The following is a 16920-nucleotide window of genomic DNA, read 5'->3' on the forward strand; positions in this document are numbered from 1 at the left end:
TTCATGATTTCATTGTGTGTTCTTGGACTAGTGGACTTTACTCTGACACATTGCATTTGCAAGCAAGCACATCTGAACTAAAAACCTACAAAGTTCCATGAAGCTTAAAATGCCACCATTAAAACTGAAACCTCTGTGGTTAGGGAGTGTACACAGTGCTGGAGAACAGTGAACATTTAGGAGCCTATGCAACAAAGCGCTTAAGTTCATTCCTATTCAGCATAGCACTTAAGCGCCTGCTTCATTTTGAACAGATGCTTAAGTCTCACTGACTTCCATGATGAGTAAAGTGTATACTGAAAGTTAAGCATACACTTTGCTCCATGATGAGTAAAGTGTATACTGAAAGTTAAGCATACACTTTGCTGTATCAGTAATGTTCCACATTTTCAGATTTTATTTGTAAAAATAAATAAATTCTGGGAATTTTTCAGTGGTTATTTTCCAAACATTAAAATCGGGATGAAATCAGGTTAAAAAAATGGGAAAATCAGCAGAAAAAATTAATAATAAACATTTTACTACAGTATAACTGACACTTTTTTTTTAATGTACAAAGATATATTTTGTCTCTCGCAGAGCTGTTAGTTTTTCCAGAAACCCTGGTTTGCATACACCCACATAATTTTCTTCACAGTATCTTCACTCATGTTGACCCTCTTGCTGTCCTGGAGGTAGTCTAACTTTGAAATAGATCCAGGAGGTACAGTCAAAGCTCGCTGTGTCACTTTGCTGAAGTTGGGAAATGTGTCTTGCTGACTATTCCAAAAAACCAGCTCATCCAGTTTCACATTGTCAGGATTAGGCATGTTCATGTAAATAGTAAATTCCCCTTTCAGATTTGAAATTTCATCTTTAGTGGCAAAGAGTTGAAACACTGGCATAACACGAGTAATCTACTGCAAAATTCACCTGGAGGAAGGGGTGCAACACTCGGATGACATTCCAAAAAGAATCTTTGGCACCAAACACTTTGGCGTTCATATTACTGGCCATGGTTGTCTCTCATTTCTTGCTGAGCATTGTGCTGAAGGTTTTGAATATTTTTGAGGGTTTTCTCATGTTCCGGGGTCAGAAGGATTCTGGAAACAGCTGGGTTTTCTCGCCATATATTTCCCCTGCAGATTTTGGTAACTGGCAGTCAGCTCTGCACTCATTTTGCCTTAATGCAAATGCTTAAAAATGGCTCCGAATCCAGCGATGCAAGATTTCACGTCTTTAATTTTTTCGGTAGCAGTATTACTGACAGCACAATGTTAATCAGATGAGAAGGACAGGTAATATATAGCAGCTCTGGTTTCTGATTTGAATTTAATCTCTCATGCAAACTTAGTCATGTAGGAAGCAGAATCAAAGTTAGTTGTGGCCACATATTCTCAAGTCAGTAGGTACATCTCAAACATGTCAGTTATTGCTGCATTGTCAAAACATGTGTCAGCTGAGGGGATGAATGTCACGTCAGCACAAAACAATGCAGGTTTATCTGCATTGTAATAAAAACATGAAAACAAAAAGCCAATAATTGAATGGTCCAAAGCATCAGGAGACTTCTCAAAAATCAGACTAGACACCACATTTCTGTGGTAGAAAGGGAGAGCCTGAGACATGAGGCCGGTATAAGAGGCCCTGTATGAGGCCTGAACTAAAGTAGGGTCAGATCCAGGGCCGGCTCCAGGCACCAGCTCAGCAAGCAGCACTTGGGGCGGCCAAGGGGAAGGGGTGGCACATCGGGCTCTTCGGCGGCTGGTCCCTTGGTCCCTCTCGGAGGGAAGGACCTGCTGCCGAATTGCCGCCAAAGAAGAAAGCGGTGTGGTGGATCTGCTGCCGATCGCGATCGCGACTTTTTTTTTTCCTGCCGCTTGGGGCGGCAAAAACCCTGGAGCTGGCCCTGGTCAGACCCTGCTAATATAAAGCAAAGTTAGCAAAAGTCAGGCTGTTGGCGGAAGTCAGGCTCTGCCTGCGTGCAAGCTCACAGAACCTGGCAAGAACAGGGCTGGTATTGCAAAAACACACACATTCTTGAGAAATACTAGGCACAGGACACTCACTCAAACACATTCCAAAAGGCTGGTACCTGAACATCCTGATACCAAATATGGTAAAACACACTCCCCAAAGATAACAGGAACATGTTGACCCCTCCTAAAGATAGGGTCAAGATGACAGTGTGATGGACAGACATGTATTGATTGAACCAAAATGTACAATGCAAAGGGGTGGTAACTAACTACGTCAGAGGGATAATATATAACTTGTTTATATTGGTGCATAAAGAGGGGTCTCAGAGGGAGTGTCTTTGGCCAACCAAGGGGGGACTGGAAAGTCCTACCATTCACTGAGCTGAATCCATACATGTCTTAGTATCCCTGTAGAGTCTGCCAGATGATATTACCGTGCTTTATCATCAATAAACCTGTCTGGGTGCCTTCGCTACTAAACCAAGTCTTGTGGTTTTATTGGGAAGTTCTACTGGATCCTGCTGTATGGGCTATCTGGCCAGAGCCAGTGCAGCATGCAGAAAGAACACACACACAGCCAACACCTGACAACAATTACTATCAGTTTAGATACTAAAGCATTATCATTTTCTTTCAGATACTTACGAGTCAGGTTGTCTGCATTAGGAAGGGTTTTTGATGCTGGACAGTACTGATGCACAAAGTCACCAATTGGCCACTCTGCAATGAACAGTGGTTATCTGGCAAAACAAAGAGCACGCACAAATTCATTGACACAATCATGCTGTGTCCCCTCTTTCATTAAAGCCCTGGTGAAAGCTCCTGATATTGACTGTTCATCCTGAAGCTCACTTTCTTCTTTAAGTTTCTTGTGTCCCTTGCTTTCAACATGCTGCTTTATTCTGTTAGTGCAAGCACTGACCTCAATGCTGCAGTACTAGCAGTGCAATGCATCCTCTTCACTCTCATCTTCACTTTTCTTGAAAATTTCTAAGCACCGATTTTCTTGTTGGTATTCAGGCATAGATTTGCATTTTCACCCCATGTTTACCTTTTTACCTTATCTTTATCTGTGGAGGATTGATTAAATTCAGCACTGCACAAAACGGATGCAAAGAAATAGGTGGACAGCATCTCCTTGTGAGTCAATCATAGCGCAATATTAATACTGTTTGATTTTCCAACCTCTATGGTGTGTGTGTTCTATGTTTTATGTTGCGGAACTGCTTTAATCTCAGAGCGGTAGGCCACAAGCATTAGTGTTTAACAAAAATAAGTACCACTTTTTTTGAGTGGATTAATAAATGGGTGTAAATCAGTAAAAACTGAACTCCTTTTAAAAAAATGGTATTTTTTCAGTGAAAAATTGGTAAAAACTGAAAACACAGAACACTATGTATCAGGCATAGCCTTAAACAGGACATAAAAATTAAAAAGAAAAAAGAATAAGGGGTTTGACCGGTAGCTTATATTCTATTTTATTTGAAGTACCAAGAAATATATTAATTAAGGGTAAAAATCTATGCCATAAGGTATGAAAGAGATAACTTTTGGATTCTCTATACCTGGAAATAGTTCTGACCCTCCCTGCATTTCTTCCAGATTATCTTTAATAAAGCATTGTTGAAACCACACACAATTCTGTGCGCTCCTTGATACTGTTTGTATTGTAACTGACAAAATCCATCCTTGTGCAGAGGGCCAGTCTGCACAAGATCTATGCAACATGTAAGTCCTATTTAAACCCTATTTTGAGTTCTTGTTGTGGTCTATTTGAGTTAGATTGTTAGATTGCAGCAGTCCTTCTACAATACAAACAACTCGGGTATCATGTGAGTCGTTCTGTTTCATACATATATTAAGCAAAAATATATAAAAGATTGGTTCACGGAAGGTTTGCTTATTTTTGCAGTTACATTTAAAGACACTTTCATTGGCTTTTAATGTAATTTCAAGTGTGACCAAAGCTTTAATAAACACCTAGTTAACTTATTAGTTTTAAATTTTATAAGCTCCCTCTCTCTTGGTAAGAGCTATTGTCTAGTAATAAATAAAGTCTTAATAACAGGGCCAGATCTAGCTGTAATGATGCCATAGGAGAGGACTGGACTTGGTACCTTTCTCCCCTGGTCACTTCAGAGGCATCTTAGAATTCAATGCACTGGCTGGAGTGATGATTTACTGGTAATCCCTGTGGCAGCCAATAAAGATAACACATCTTTCTTTGTGTCTCCTCCTCCCCCTCCTCTTCTATCATTATTTCTGTCTCCTTCCATCTCCACATTTCTCTCTTTCTCCACTTTTTGTGATTCTCTTTTTGCAAGTCTTTGTCATTGTTCCATTCCTTCAAGCTGGAAAAGCAGAAGTTAAGTGCGAAGCTTTGTTATATTAACTATAATAGACAAAGCATTTGGAGTCATCTGATTCCCAGAGAAGCAACCATTCTTGTGTAACAAAAGCTTTTGAAAACTACTAAAATAATCACTTATTTTCTTCTACTGTTTAAACTGAAAATAAGCAGGACCATATTCCCACCTCCATCAACTCTGGCCTGGACAAGTTTTAAAAATAAGTATCCATTCTTGAAAATGATGTATACAGTTTGCTTTAGGATTACTCCATTTACTACCATGGCTTAACTGATGGTGTATAGATTTTATTTATGTTTTAAGTAAACCATTGTTATATTGACCTACTGACAACTTTCAATAACCTCACAGCTCAACAACAGCAGATTTCTCCTCTGAACAGGATCACGGTAGGTGGAGGTTTTATTTATTCCTGGGATGCTTGTTTGGTTTTAATCAGACTGCGAAGAAAAATGACTAATATTGCCAGTTTGCTTCTCTCTGCAGCCCAAACTATATGGAAAACTTAGGACCAAATTCTATCTTCAGTTCAATACCCTGATGTCTGCTCTTGCACTACATGGAATCTGATTAGGATGGGTCAGTTTCTTTCTTCATTAAGCTCTTAAACTAGCTTCAAGGAGAATCTGACCAGAAAGTGCTACCCTAGTCAATTTTTCTTTGTAACAAGGATTTCCAAAGTCAGAAACTGACTAATCCTCTGTATGCAATGACCCTTCCACAGTGGCAGAAATGGTAGCAGAAATAGATTTAAGCATGGTTTTAACAGTGCAGACCAGATATAACACTTAGCAAACTAAGGGTCTGAACGAATAAACCCTTGCTCATGTGAGGAGTCCCATAGGAGCACCAGCTATGTGACTGCTTTGAAAAGTGGGCCATGAAAACCAGGCCTGCATAGGGGTCTGACTCATTGAGTTGACTCTGAATTTCTTTATAGCTTACTAAATGTATTTTTATATATTGATGTTGTAAATGGAATCAATAAATTACATTTATTTCTACCATTTAAAATACGTTGTATTTCTCTCACACACTTATACTAATCTTTTGAGTTTCAGAGAAAATGCATGTGCTGCCTTCTTTTCATTCCTTCTATATTTTAGGACTTGCATGGGGCATTGTGACGGCTTGCATGAGACAGAAGAACAGAAAAAATGTTCCACTCACAGCAATGATTACTCAGCCTTGAACTTCTGAGATGACAGAGGTGTGTGAAGAACTTGCTTTAGTTGACACTATAAGGAAGTGGTTATTAAACTGCTGGAGCATGTTATACATATATCTAGTTTCATTGAGAAAAAGAAGTCTTTCACATGCATTAATGATTTGTCAGATGAACCCTAGTTCCATATTTTACACTAAATTAGAAAACTCAAACCCCTCTCTCTTGGAAACATTTGAAATTTCAAATGTTAAGAAATCAACTTTTTTCTATCTTAAATTCTGAAATGTTCCAAAACTTGCACTGGGAACTAAAAACATGTTTCCCAACCTAAAATATTACAATTATTTTCTTTGGTTCTTCAGCAGTTCAGCCTGGGAGTAGTTCTAATGCAGTGGGAACTCTCATATAGTTGTAAAGACCTCAATTCAGCAAAAAGCATTTAAGCATGCATTTAACTTGAAGCATGTGCTTAAGTCCATCCTTATTCAGCTAAAACACTTAGTTGATAAATCATTGCATTATTAATTATTTTATTTGGTAGGTAAGGATGTAGGTAGTTCTGGCTGAATACCTTAAAACAATATGTATTAAATACATTATTAGTAGAAAAGCAGTCTGTTAATTGAGCCCTATTTAACCAGCTCTGATGGTCAATTTAAAAAGTTCTACTCCAGGCCAGCCACACAGGGATATAAGTTTGAGTCTTTCATCCCATAGCAGCAGTGGCTGGGAGCTCTCTTGCACAGTCTGTCTAATAGCAGTGTGGAGAGCATCTGGAAGAAACTCGGCGTAGCCTTCCTCATGGAGGACACACTGTCACAGGAAGGTCTTCGAAGGAGGTCGGAAGAGTAAGGTACCCATGAACATGATGGAAGTTTTAGAATCTGGTGCATTAATGTTTGTGAGGTGCTCAGATCCTAGAGAGATGAGCCCCTCCGAAAAAATGCATTTATGCATAAATCAATAAATGCTCTTTGTTGCCAGTCTCTATAGCAGAATCAGCCAAAACTGCATACGCAAACTTGGAACTTTAGGAGAGTTCACATCTGAATCTGACTGTTGTGGCTCAAGCTCTCATTTATCAGAATCACTTCAGCTGGGTCAGCCTAATGGTTGGGCAGTAGTAACCCTACCTGACTACTGGAGTTCCTGCCATACGTGGGGTCTTGGGTGATGATCGCTTGGAGGAGACTGCCAGTCGACCATTCTTAATGCAGAAAAAGTGCTGCAAATGCAGCTACCTGAAAGACATGACCTAAGGATATGGAGAGAATAGTGCTTTTCTGTAATGAAAGGGTATGAATTTTTCACAATCCAATTTCTGCAAGCTTCATTTGGACTGGACATTAGGAAACTGGATATTAGGAAACATTATTTCACTAGGAGGGTGGTGAAGCACTGGAATGGGTTACCTAAGGAGGTGGTGGAATCTCCATCCTTAAAAACCTATAAGGCCCGGCTTGACAAATCTCTGGCTGGGATGATTTAGCTGGTGTTGGTCCTGCTTTGAGAGCGGAGTTGGACTAGATGATCTCCTGGGGTCTCTTCCAACCCTAATTTTCTATGATTCTATGACATAACCCTGTGTTCAGTGGCTGAGATGATGATTACCATTGAAGCGAGAAGAAAAATATCTGCTTGGGAAGCAGCATTGTGCAACATATCCTCAGATAGAAGATACTATAAAAATATGAAATATTAACACACTTCTAGTAATAAATTAATATTGTTTTTCTCTACCAAATCAGGGCAAAGAATTTTTTGATACAATTCAACACAGCTGTACTGTTGTTGCACTGGCATTTGGGGTCACAGTGTATTACTGTAAAGAAGTTAAATGAAATGTGTGTGTGCGCGCGCGCACACACACTTACAAAAAATGTAGCATTAATTTAAGTTTCTGGTTAAAAACAAGTACTCATAAGAATAAAGAAAACAGGTAGTTACTTTCACAGCTTGCAGGAACACAGGTTATAGCAGAAACAGAGATTATTTCATATTCAAACTTCTGATGATAAACTGCTTTAATATTCTCAGTAAAACACCCTATTAGTGTAGCAATATACCTGACTTTACATAGCTTATTTGAACTCCTGACTTGGAACATAAAAGAAATATTAGGCAGTATAAGGATGCAGACACGAACTATAGGCAAGGTATTAAATATACATGAAGAAGCAGGTAATATGAACTCTATTTAAAGAAAAAAACAGTGCTTAAATCATGCTAGCAATTAGTCTTTGAAACTATAATTGTTTCCTAACAAGAGTGCAACTGAGAAAAGACAAAGTTCAGCCGGTAAAAACGAACGATGCATCTATTAACAATTTATTGCATGACAATAGTAATAGAGCAAATGAGTTCCAATGGGTATATTTGGCCTATCATAAAATACTCATAACAAACTAAATAGGAAAGATAGTGTAGATTTTCTACACAATTAGACTTTTTACTAATAATATTGAATTCAAAGGAGAAAGAGACAGAGTTCCTTGTTGTTTTTCCTCTTTCGTCGTGTGTGCTACTAAAGAGGGTGTTTCATGTATTCAGGGCTGGAGGTGGGGTGAGAACAGAATATGACCTTCGATATCATGTACTGGTATATAGGATAAAATTTTGCATAAAGAGCTTTAAAAGCTCTACAGACATTTTATTCCATTTTTTAAAAGCAGAAAATGTAAACACTGAATTTTTTTATACTATTTTCAGTGAAATTTGGCTGATTCTGTAAAATCCTGCTGTATTTTTCTTATTGTACCTAGATCAATAGGGCTTTGGAGAAAGTAACATCTATCACAACATAAACTTCAAAGGCTAATAAGAAAGCACAGAAATCTGGACAGTTCCATTCTGGCCAGATGACCTCTTATCGGTAGAGAGGTGCCTGGTGATAAAAATAATTGGCTGACGCAATGAAAGTGCTAGTAATACATACTTACTTTTTGCCAGCACTATCTCAATAATATGTTTGTCAGAGTAAGTGTAAGTCAAATGAGGCCCTTGTAATCTGTGTAAAGTGTAGGGCAAATCAAAGTGGAAAAGAAAGCTATGTACACATTATGAGTATGCAATCAGTAGGAAAAATTAAAAATATCAATTTAGTAGCTTCTGCAGTAGAATCTCAGTGCTAATATAGAACTACCGTATGAAGTTTCCAAAGGGGCCGAAGGGAATTACACATCTAATTCCCACTGACTTTCAATGGGATTTGGGTGCCTAACTCCACTGGGCCCCTTTAAAAATCTCAATCATGGATATTACATTTAGGAAAGGATCTTTTGGCTCATTCAGCCCAATATACTACATCTAGTAAGGAGCCTGGACTCCTCTCTGTGTGTGGACAACCTTTCTCTGAGCACCTTTGGTAAATACGATAACCAATGCAGCTCACTAGGCAGTATTACTCTTTCTGTAATGTTCCACCTGATGGAGCACAGCTGTCAACCCTCCACTCTCTTGTAGTCTTAAGAGGCTGTGGAAAAGGGCTTGTCTACTCACTGTACCAGGCATTAGGAGTCCCAATCCTGTTCCCCAGCTTCTGTAAGGGCTATCTGCCACCTTATTCCACCTCCAGTTATGGTTTACCTGGGAACTGGCCTCAGCACTGATTGAGTATCTGCACTGGACACCTCACAGGTTGCAACTGCTTGAACTTTTCTTCTTAATCTACTGCACCAGCTTCCTGGGCTGTTATGAAGCCAAAAAAACAAAAACCCTACCTCATGCCAGCCAATCTAGCAGTGAGGGGAAAATTCCTTCCTAGTACCTAAAAGGTGACTGTCACAATAGCCACGGCAGACCTCAAATCCAGTCCTACTCTAATCCTATGGGTGGAACCTGATCTGGGCATGTAACAGTGCCTAAACTGGGGGAAAGCACTTATTTGAGCTCTCTTTGTGTGTGCAGAGCCAATGAGCTTGCACTGCACCCCTCAAACCAGCCAGTCAACTAGAATGCCCAGCCTCTAACTACTGTCCCTCATCCCACACCCACAAGGAATCAGAGCTCCCAGAAGGTGTGTTTGTGGGGGGGGGGAGACCTTGAAAGCTATAGAGCCCTCTTTCCCCTTCTAGCTCAGACACCCCCTCAGGCTGCAGGGGGTACATTTATTCTAATACAAACATCCCCCAGGTTTTGCAAACCCGACTTATGCAAATCTGCAATTACAGAAAAAGTTCCATAAGCTAGAAATAGGGTTGTTTTTTTCTGGCGCATAACGCAGGGAGCGTCTGTATCTAGGTGAAGTGTGTGCTTTTAAATGTTCTCCCATTACTTGTTTTCATATTAGTATTCAGTATAAACAACTTCACCTACCTTTTATATTGTTGCTCTTCTGATACCTGTAGTCACCTATCTTCTCTACATTCATCTTTAAAGTTTCAGTTCAAAGTGCAGCTATGATAAGAAAAAATGACACTTGAAATCTATTCCTTTTGTGTATCCTTCAGTTTTATCTGGGCCTACCTGTGTGGCAGAGTAAGTTTTTATTGATTTTTACTGTTAGCTGTGCACAAGCAACACATTTAAGAGGGATGAGCTGGGTTGGATTCTATTTTGTGCATCTATAACAGAATTAAGTATGTTCCAACTGCATGGAAAAATTCTGTCATTGCAGCTTCACAACGGTATTGAAAACAAAGGATTGTGCAACTGTCACTCGGGGCATAATTTGAAGAGAAAGGTGTTACAAGAGTTTAAAGGTGGGCAGAATTTGGCCTGCAGAATCAGTAACATTGATGATGAAATAGGACTTTGGATCCCAGATTACTTTTACAGCATTGGAAGGTAACCGCCTCCTCCCTCTTTTTACCTGGAAACCCAGCATACCTGTGATGGAGTCACAAGGACAGAATAAACATAGAATACTACAATGCCATTTCTACAATTACTTTTTTGAGTAGAACTTCACTTTAAGTGTCATTTTTTAAAGCTCAATAGATTTAAAATATGACAGGTTACAAAAATATTTATTAAAATTAAATATCCTTACCCAGATCCTTATAAACATCTTAGATTATTAAAACAAAATGTTTAAAAATCTAATTAACTTTTCACCATTTATGCTGTTTACTTACATTCTGCATTTCTCTTGGCTTTGACAATGCAAAAAGGCTTGCGAGTTTTTCACTGGTTAAGTGCATTTCTAAACAGTCACATTCAGATTAGCATGCACTAGCATGATCATGCAGGGATGGTTGCAAACACTGGGCTAAACTGTGCCATGTAGGCAGAGCCTTGCATTAAGGCACAATCTTTTTCTAAGTGACAGGTGCAGAGAGTGTCTCAACCTTTTAGGATGGTATAACAATACCTAGCTCGTATACAGTGCATTGCACCAGCAGATCTTAAAATGCTTTACAAAAGGTGGTGAGTACTGTTATCCCCCTTTTACAGATGGGGAAACTGAGGCAACAGGAGGGAAGCAATTTGCCCAAGATCACTCAGTAGCCAAGCTGGAAATTGAATCCAGATCTCCTGAGTCCTACCCCAGTGTCCTACTCACAGTCCACTGACCCTCACCTCATACAAAAAGGGGAGGCATGGCCACTGCCTCCCCCTTGTCCTATCTGGATGTTTTGCACCACCAGGCACACAGAGAGGTAACACTGCGCTTTCCCAGGTGCAGGAACTATGACTGTGACAAGGTCATGCATGGGACTTGCCCACACATACTTGCACAATGGCCAGACACAGTGTAACCAACTGTCAGTGAATATTGTTAGAACAAAACTAGTTCCTGCAGGAATTAATATTTCTTCAATCATGAGAATACTTTTATTATTCTAAGGTTTTTTAAAGCCCCAAATTTGAGCCAAATCTGACTTATCAGTGACCCTTTATATTCTTTCAGTCTTCCTTAAATCCTTATATCATTTTGGTGTCCTCAGTGTGAATTTTCTTGCCTTTCAATATCCTATTAAAGAGCAGCCTCAAGAATCAAATTTTCCCCTAAGTATATAATTTTTGAATAACTTAAAAAAAATTAAATCTCCTCACATTAGTTTGCCTGAAGCTCAAAAACACTTTGTTCTTTCTGTATTTACTATGCTCCCTACACCTGTCAGTTATGGATTTAATCATTTCCAAATCCATGCTCTCCTTCACTTCATTGACGAGTATATTGAACAGTGCTAGTCACAGTACAAGTCCTTTTGGGACCACCTTGATACATGAGAATGGAAGGAGAGAGGCAATATCATTGATGTTTTATTGCTATCTATCTTTCAGGCAAGGTTTTTTTACCTGTTAGAATCACAAAATACTTGCGACATTTCTGAGGATGATAAATATCACATCACATGTTAAGGAATCTCATTTATCATTTGAAAATCCTTTGCACATTAGGCTTCAAAGTGTCCACAGCAATAAGACAAGGTCAGGCAAGACATTCACTTGCTCGCTGAAATCTCCTTTTTAGTGCCTTAAAAATGCTGATACTGCCTTTAATTTCTAGTGAAAACACTGAGTTCCAGTTCTTTTCCATCAAGTCACAAGCAACTCCAGCACTACTGCAGCCTGTATGCAATTTAGTTCATTTTAATTCAAGGCTCCTACCTGACTGCACACCAGATTCAATAACACACACACACTCCAAAAAACACTCCAAAAAACACTTTCCTGGCTTGCACACAGAAGCCCATCCAAGACTATTAATTAACCCAAAAACATATATAGTGTGTATGTATGCGTAGAATGACATTATTTACTAACCTTCTAAAAAAAAATCAGACCTCAGAGACTTATAAAATACACGAAGATATATACACATTCTTAAAAGTGGTGGATACATATTTTATAAATGATTCATATATTATACATAATTTGTAGGAGATAATTAAAAGGACATAATCGACTTGAAATCCAGTCCACTAAGACAAAACGAATTAAAGCAGTCTTGGTATTATGTATGGGTCAGATATCCTCAGTCTATTTTTGTGGCTTTACAATCACATTTGCTGTTTTTTTATACACTTTTCTCTGATCCCTTGCTGTTTAAAAAATGCCACAAAAAGAGACGAGGAAACTGACTGTACAAGGGAATCAGGACTTTTTATAGTTGGGTTTCACTGTCACATGCATAAACAGAATTTTCTCAATATTTCAGTTATAGTAACGGAAGGTGTTACTTCTGATAATTGTTAAATAATTTTCAGACAAAATCGTAACTTGTTTTTTTTTAAGTTGATACTGTCCCAATATGCAAGCACACATAAAAACACAACAGAAAGCGGCAGCTGCGAATGATTCAATCTTTAAAAACTAGAGTTGTCAAGCAATTAAAAAAATTGATCGTGATTAATCGCACTGTTAAACAATAATAGAATACCATTTATTTAAATATTTGTGGACGTTTTCTACATTTTCAAATATATTGATTTCAATTACAACACAGAATACAAAATGTACAGGTCACACTTTATTTTTGATCCCAAGTATTTGCACTATAAAAAAACAAATGAAATAGTATTTTTCAATTCACCTAATACAAGTACTGTAGTGCTCTCTCTTTATCATGAAAGTTGAACTTACAAATGTAGAATTATGTACAAAAAAACCTGCATTCAAAAATAAAAATGTAAAATTTTAAAGCCTACAAGTCCACTCAGTCCTACTTCTTGTTCAGCCAATTGCTCAGACCAGGGTTCTCAAACTTCCTTGAACCATGACCCCCTTCTGACAACAAAAATTACTATGTGACCCTAGGCGGGGATAGTAGGGGAGGGGGTCCAGCTCAAACCCTGTTGCCCCAGGCTAAAGTACTCGGGCTTTAGCTTCAGCCCCAAGTCCCAGTGAGTCTAATACTGGCCCTGGTGACCCCATTAAAATGAGGTCCCAACCCCCAGTTTGAGTACCTCTGGCTCAGACAAACAAGTTTGTTATTTGCAGGAGATATTGCTGCCTGCCTCTTGTTTATAATGTCACCTGAAAGTGAGAACAGGCATTCTCATGGCACCGTCCTTGCCGGCATCGCAAGATATTTATACGTCAGATGCACTAAAGATTCATATGTCCCTTCATGCTTCAACCACGATTCCAGGGGACGTGTGTCCAAGCTGATGACGAGTTCTGCTCAAGAACAATCCAAAGCTATGTGGACTGACGCATGTTCATTTTCATTATCTAAGTCAGATGCCACCAGCAGGTTGATTTTCTTTTTTGGTGGTTTGGGTTCTGTAGTTTCCGCATCTGAGTGTTGCTTTTCTAAGACTTCTGAAAGCATGCTCCACACCTCGTCCCTCTGATTTTGGAAGGCACTTCAGATTCTTAAACCTTAGGTTGAGTGCTGTAGCTATCTTTCAAAATTTCACAGTGGTATCTTCTTTGCATTTTGTCAAATCTGCAAGGAAAGTGTTCTTAAAATGAACATTTGCTGGGTCATCATCCGAGATTGCTAACAACATAAAATACATGGCAAAATGCAGACAAAACAGAGCAGGGGACATACAATTTTCCTCCAAGGAGTTCAGTCACAAATTTAATTAACATTAAAAAAAAAAAAAACAACAAGCGCCATCAGCATGGAAGCATGTCCTCTGGAATGGTGGCTGAAGCATGAAGGGACATAAGAATGTTTAGCATATCTGGCATGTAAATAACTTGCAAAATGCCATGCAAACACCTATTCTCACTTTCTGGTGACATTGTAAAGAAGAGGGCAGCATTATATCCTGTAGATGTAAACAAATTTGTCTTAGAGATTGGCTGAATAAGAAGCAGGACTTCTAACTTCAATTATGACACAGAATACAATATATGAAAATGCAGAAAAACATCCAAAATATTTAATAAATTTCAATTGGTATTCTATTGTTTAACTGTGATTAAAACTGTGATTAATCATGATTTTTTAATTGTGATTAATTTATTTTAATCACGTGAGTTAACTGCAATTAATCGGAAGCCTTATTAAAAACATATTTTGGCTTCTGCATATTCACTGCTTACTAATCTCTCTCTTCACTCTTGGAAAACCACTTCTAAATTAAGCATACTCCAGCAACAATTTTCGTATTAAATTTTTACACAAATTAAGAAACTCCCCATTTTCCTTCTTAAAAGATCCTACTAACATGAAATAATTGGATATTGAGTTCACTGTAGCTTTTAAGAGCAGTCTGCTACATGTAATCCTTATGCAATCATAGGCTCAGTAGCCACTGAGATTGAGATTTTCAAAGCATCTTCCTTCAGTTAAATATCAGAGGGGTGGCCGTTAGTCTGGAACTGTAAAAGCGGCAAAGAGTTCTGTGGCACCTAATAGACTAAGGTGCCACAGAACTCTTTGTTCCTTCAGCTAATGGAGGCTGTGTGTTTAAATTGGCTAGACTGCTTTAGAAATCTCGACCTGTGACTATGTAAAGGGCTGATTTAGTTAATGTTTGTACAGTACTTGGTATGTGTAAAGTGCAACATAAATGTTTAGTATAAATGTCTGATTTTATATATTTTTTTGTTGAGAACTTTATATTAATTAATGAATTTATCCTCACAATACTTCTGATAAGGAAAAAAATTATCTATATTTTACAGGTGTGGATCTGAAACACAGAAATATTAAGAGGCTGGCCTGAAGACACAAAGTCTGTAGCAATGTCAAGAACCCTTATCTCCTGAATATCAATCCTCTTCTCACCACTATCGTACTTCATCTCAGCCTGCCCTTCCTCTACTAAAATTAGTAATTAATCTTCAGAACACCCTTGGGAGGTAGGTATGCATTATCATCCACATTTACAAATTAGGTAGGAGACAATTACAAATTGTTTAACACACAAATGTAAAACTCAGTTTTGAAAATAAAATTTCTCCCCCACATCTAGATAACAGAAAGATCACCGGTGACATCTTTGGCAAAATTATTTTGTAAGTGCCTAAATCACCCATCACAGTAATACCCAGAGCTTCTTACATGCATGTCCAGTAGATAGAATGAGCCCTAACAGTTCTTCCTTCTCTCCTTCCATCCAACTTTTCAAAAGGGTCATTGAGAATATCCATAAATGAGATGGTGGAACTGTTCTGAAGAATGTCAGAATAATCTCCAGTTGAAACATGTACCATATCCACTGACTCTCCACCCCAACAGTCCTGCTGTTGCCAGGTGGTGACCCTGTTTTCTGTTAGTTCAAATAGCCTCACTGAAGGCAGCTATTATTCTGGGGTATGGAGTAAGAAATAGTCCCTGAGATGGCAGGGTCACAGCCTATTCAAGGATTTGTATACGACCGAAAAACTGGACAGATACTAGACAATAACTACAGATCACACAATATACTAGCAGTAACTGTGCAGGAGAAAGGCATTCTTGATGAAGGGTCTGTGACTATGAAATGAGCTTGTCAGATCACTTTTATGGACAGCTCCAAGTAAAACATGAGGTAAACAGTAACCAATGCCATCTCCAGATCAACTGGAGACAGGAAAAAAAAAAGGCATTATTTGCTACTTCTGTGTCTGGGGCAAGCTCAGCAGCAACCCAAAGATGGCTCTGCATACCACCATCAGAACTGGGGACAGATGCCCTCACTTATGGGGAGGAGAAAACCATGCCAAATGGCAATTTTTATATTGAGCCTGAAACAGTGCAACTAACAGGAGTCTGGTGCCTCTGTCTCTGAGAAGGTGGAAGTGGCATGGGCCAAGGGATGTGCTGGCTGCCACTTCCCACAGCTCCCATTGGCCTGGAACAGCGAACTGCAACCAGTGGGAGCTGCGATCGGCCAAACCTGCGGATGACAAATTGCTCCGGCCCGCCAGCAGACTTCTCTGACGTGCCGTGTGCCAAAGGTTGCCAATCCCTGATGTAGGTCAAAATATACAGATTGAACAAATATTTTATTAGTTTCTAGCTTTTATGTTTCCTAGGCTATAAAGGTCTACCACAATAAGATAATTGATGTTTTCGCTTTATGCTGCCTGGCAGCTGCTTAAGTTTCAAGTTTATTAAAATCTAACTTTAATATATGTGTGGACAGATGGAAAGAGTGAGCTTAATGTTTAACCACCCCTTTTATTCCAAGTACAGTTGAAAAGAGTGATTTTCAGTTACATAGTACTTTAAGCCTCAGTTTGGCTATGTTAAAGCACCTGTCAAGCATTGGCCCAGCAGTTTGGAAAATGCTGATTAAAGCTCAGAAGAGATATGAATATCAGGATTAATTTTACTTCAGTTGTATAGTAGTCAAATTTTAAATAACTGTTTTAGATACCAAACAATCATAACCACTGTATATGGGTCCTACTGCTTACGACATTAGCAGGCAATGAGAAACAAATGAATTATAAAAGCAACTGAAACTGATATTTTAAGAATAGCTAAATTGTTGAGCTCTTTCACTAAATTAAAATGTTTGGGACATGACATAAGTCCCTGCAAATATTTGCTTCACCTTGAAACAATTATTCTTTATAAAGCTTAAAAATG

This window comes from Gopherus evgoodei, chromosome 4, assembly GCF_007399415.2.
Source record: "Gopherus evgoodei ecotype Sinaloan lineage chromosome 4, rGopEvg1_v1.p, whole genome shotgun sequence".
Taxonomy (NCBI): Eukaryota; Metazoa; Chordata; order Testudines; family Testudinidae; genus Gopherus; species Gopherus evgoodei.